Source organism: Nomascus leucogenys, chromosome 14, assembly GCF_006542625.1.
Source record: "Nomascus leucogenys isolate Asia chromosome 14, Asia_NLE_v1, whole genome shotgun sequence".
In the NCBI taxonomy this organism is placed as follows: Eukaryota; Metazoa; Chordata; class Mammalia; order Primates; family Hylobatidae; genus Nomascus; species Nomascus leucogenys.
Genome location: NC_044394.1, coordinates 72,398,692 through 72,403,039, shown reverse-complemented (window position 1 = coordinate 72,403,039; position 4,348 = coordinate 72,398,692). Strand labels below are relative to the sequence as shown.

The following is a 4,348-nucleotide window of genomic DNA, read 5'->3' as shown; positions in this document are numbered from 1 at the left end:
ATATAAAACAAACTAGTAGTGAGGAAGAGAGGCCTGGGAAGGAAATTATAAATTACATGAAGCAACTTTTGGGAGTGATAGAAATATTTACTATATTGATTGTTATGATGGTTTCATGGATATATACATATGCAAAAACATATTCTACACTTGAAATATGTGGAATTTTTGTAGGTTACTTACACAGCAATAAGCCTGCTCAAAAAAAGTAAATCAAGCAATGGAGGGTACCAAGATTTTACTTGCATATGACTGTTCTCTATCTAGCCTGCAAACAGGTGCACACAAAATCTGCATCATTAACTGGAGCTTGTCAGGCAACACCTCTGCAACAGTATGCAAATCACTGTGAGAAAGACAATAATTATGTTAAAAACCACCAAAATATGTTTGTTTCCACACACATTTTTTTAAATTCCCAGATCTGGGCTGTCTACATTATGTGCCTGCCAGTTAACCTAACTTGGGGCTTTTCACTTTGGTTTAAAGAATCTGAAATTGAGCTCTGCCCAAGCTCTGCATGTGGTGATTCATGTGCATGGAAAGTACCTTGGGCTGACCACAAACTAGAGTTCCCTACAACTACATCAATGTCAAAACTAACCACTGTCTCCTAGCTTGTTTGTTTAAAAAAACATCCCATGGTCTTCAATTTGATCATTTAAAAATAATCTACAAGGTATACTGCTTTTCTGTTCTTGTTATTTCCTAACTTTTAAGATTTCTATTTTTTCACCCTGTAGATCTTGTTCTCACTAGAGAATAATTTCTACATTATGCCCAGGTTCTTCTGAGCTATGAAGGGGCCCAGACTTAAGGGCTGTTCTTGACACCCTAAATGTGCTGGGACAAGTCATTAAGGTGGTCCTGCCAGGACACAGCCATCTAAAGCAGCAATCTGCTTCCTGCCAGAAAATCTCGTGCCTCTGCAGAGCCTTTTCCAGAATGAACCACACCATGCTGAGGTAGGGTAGAAGGGGCAGGACAACAATAGGCCTAGGTATTCTAGAACAATAGGCCTAGAACTTCTCATCAGCTCCTGTTTCTTTTCATCTCTAGGAAAGGAGAAAGAGACCGCCTACTGCATTTCTGTCACTTGCTGAAAAGGACACTCTGTCAGAGAATCTTCTAGCAAACTTCAAAGGGCAAAATCACCCCTTGTTACAGATAAAGCACAGAGAGCTTCAGCAGCTAGCATTCCCTGGACAGGGCACAGCAAGGATTTGAACCTAGGCCAGTCTGGCCAGAACACCCACAAGCTTTCCTTAACTCAGTGTGCTATCTCCCCACGACTAGGTCACTACTGCTTTATAATCCCCTTTGTAGCCACCAGTGGATTTTGCTCATCAGTATTTTTCAGGTAATTGATACTTTAGATGTTCATCTGCAAGACGTATGCAGTTTTCATTGACATCTTTTGGAGAAACTGACAAACCTGGACTTGACTTAATGCTTTTGGAACCTTCCAAGATGTTATATAACTCTAGATAGAAGGCTGAGCCTCCACGATGTCAGGAATATTGCATTCTTATTTCCCCATAGATAAACCCATTTGTCCACAAAGTCAAGGAGTCGGGCAGAGGCCCTTGCCATGGGACTTTTTAGGATAGAGTAACAAGCTTGGACTTTGCTCTATGACAGGGTTTTGCATAGGGAGTGGTATGATCAGATCCCTCAAGACAGAAAGCTTAGGGACCAGGCCAGAGTCCACTGCAGTAGCCCAGTCAAGAGAGGATGGTGACTTGGGCTTTAGTAGAGCCAGTTAGAATGAAAGAATTTGACACATTCAGAAATGGTTTTAGAGGTAGAGTCAAACTGGACCTGATACAGAACTAGAGAAGTGGAGTGAGGATAAAGAGAAGAGCCATGACTGACTCGGAAGATTTTGTCTTGAAAAACTTGAGAACTCAAGACAGAGTGAAATAAAACCACATGTGGGAAAAATCTTGTGCTTTGTTTTGGACAACTTTGAAGTGAAATGTCTGTTAAGTCTAAGTGGGGTAGGCCATGGCGTACATGAGTGTGGGCTCAGGATGGATACAGGCATTCAGGAGTTGTGAGCAAATAGAACTTAAAGCCATGCGAGAAGAAGGGGTCACCAAGAGAGACAGTGTGGCATAGAGAAGAAAAGGGGTGGGAGATGATCCCTGGGCAGAAAAGTCCTTAGAGCAGAGGGAACAGGCATGACTAAGAAGACTAAGAAAGAATATTCAGTACAGCAGGAGGAGAGCAAAAAACGTGTGGTGTTCTAGAAGCGAAGAGAATAAAGGGCTTCAGGAAAGAGCAGTCAAGTGTATCAAATAAGATAAAGATAGACAAGTCCCCTGGATTGGGTAGGAATAAATAACAGCAGGCTGCCATACAAATGGTTCTATCTGCGCCATCTAAAAGAATATAGTTTATTCTCCATACATTTAATAAACACCTGCCATATGCCAGGTATCCTTTCAAGCACTGAAATGCAGATTCATAAAACATGGTCTCTGCTCTCAAGGAGCTCACAGTGGTAAGGAGGAAACAGGCAATAGCGAGTGTTTTCATTGCATTTGTGACCCCACTGATCTTGCAACAGCCCCATGCATCAGTTATTGCCATTATACCATTTTACTGATAAGGAAACTGTGGCAGGGAGGGGTCAAGCACCTTGGGTATTTGACAGCGAAACCAAGGCTTGGTGGTAACATAAAACTTCCAAGTAGTAATTCACAAAGATGACTGGGAAATGGAAGTGACCAGAAATCTTTGCACTATGAGGACAAGTTCGTGACCCTGATACCTTCTTGTCCAGGTAGCATAGCTCCAGACCAAATGTCTGCTGCCACCCACCCAAAAACTTGTTGGGTAAAAATGACTACACCTATAGTCAAATGATTTTTGACAAAGGTGCCAAACAGTTAGATGGGAAAAAGGAAGTTCTTTTCAATAAATGTTGCTGGAGCAACTAGATATCCATATGGAAAAAAAATCTTGACCACCTACCTCACACCAAACACTAATATTAACTTGAAAGGGATCATAAACCTAAGTCTGAAAACTAATAGTAAAGTTCTTCCAGAAGAGAACATGGGAGAATGTCTTCATGATGTCCAGGCAGGCAAAGATATTTTAAGATACAGAAAAGCAATAAGCATAAAATTTGTAAAGAGGTGACTGGGGCTTTATCAAAATTAAAATTTATGTGTATTAAAAGACATCAGGAATAAAGGGAAGAGGGCAGCCAAGACTGGGAGAAATGCTTTACATATACCTAACTGAGGCTCAAATCCAGATTATATGAAGAACTCCTTCATACTGATACCCAGGGCCTTGATTGCATGCCCCTAAATCAATTGATTCTTCCCTTTTGAAATGCATTCCCACAAGGATCCAGCCTTTGGGAAGCCATGCAAGTAGAGGCAGAAGTTGTTTCAGCTTTGGAAAGGGCCATTTGGCTAAGGAGAGTGTCCCTGACCAGCAGAGAGATGTTCCTGCAGCCATGCTGATTCCAGGGGGATATAGAATTTGGGGCCTGGGAATTTTTAAAAATGAAAGCCAGTTAATAGTTTTATTTTTCTTTTAACATGACAGACAGGAGAACAACCAGCAGGACTCCAGGCTTACCCTGACATTTTTGTCAAGTATATTAGGGTTCTCCAGAGAGCCAGAATCAAAAGATGTGTGTATATACAGCCATGTGTTGCTTAACAACAGAGACATATTCTGCGAAATATGTCCTTAGGCAATTTCATCGTTGTGCAAACATCATAGGGTGTATTTGCACACACCTAGATGGCATAGCCTACCGCACACCTGGACTATGTGGTATAGCCTGTCACTCCTGGGCTTTGTACAGCATGCTACTATACTGAATACTGTAGGCAATTATAACACAATGGAAGGTATATATGTCTATGTAGACATATCTAACATAGAAAAGGTACAGGAACAATACAGTACAAAAAGTAAGAATTGCACACTTATATAGGGCACTTCCAGTCAATGGAGCTTGTAGAACTGGAAGTTGCTCTGGACGAGTCCGTGAGTGACTAAGACATTACACTGTGCACTTACGCTACACTAAATTTCTAAAAAATATGTTTTAAAATAATAAGTTAGCCTTAGCTTACTGTAACTTTTTTACTTCATAAACTTTAAACTTCTTTTTAACATTTTGACTCTTTTGTAATAACACTTAGCTTAAAACAAAAACACACTGTAAAGCTCTACAAAAATAGTCTTTCTCTATATCCCTATTCTATAAGCTTTTTTCTATTGAAAAATGTTTTCTTTTTAAATTTTAAGCTTCTTTGTTGAAAACTAAAACATAAACACACATTAGCATAGGCTTACACAGGGTCAGGATCATCAG

The 4,348-nt window shown here is 40.3% G+C and overlaps 1 long non-coding RNA gene across 1 annotated transcript; it reads left to right on the top strand.

Moving 5' to 3' along the window:
* Positions 1 to 775: 775 nt before the first annotated feature.
* On the top strand, positions 776 to 1,944 carry LOC115838279. The gene is made up of 2 exons (XR_004033281.1): positions 776 to 965; positions 1,060 to 1,944. It is a non-coding gene; the product is annotated as an uncharacterized LOC115838279 (long non-coding RNA).
* Positions 1,945 to 4,348: the final 2,404 nt, after the last annotated feature.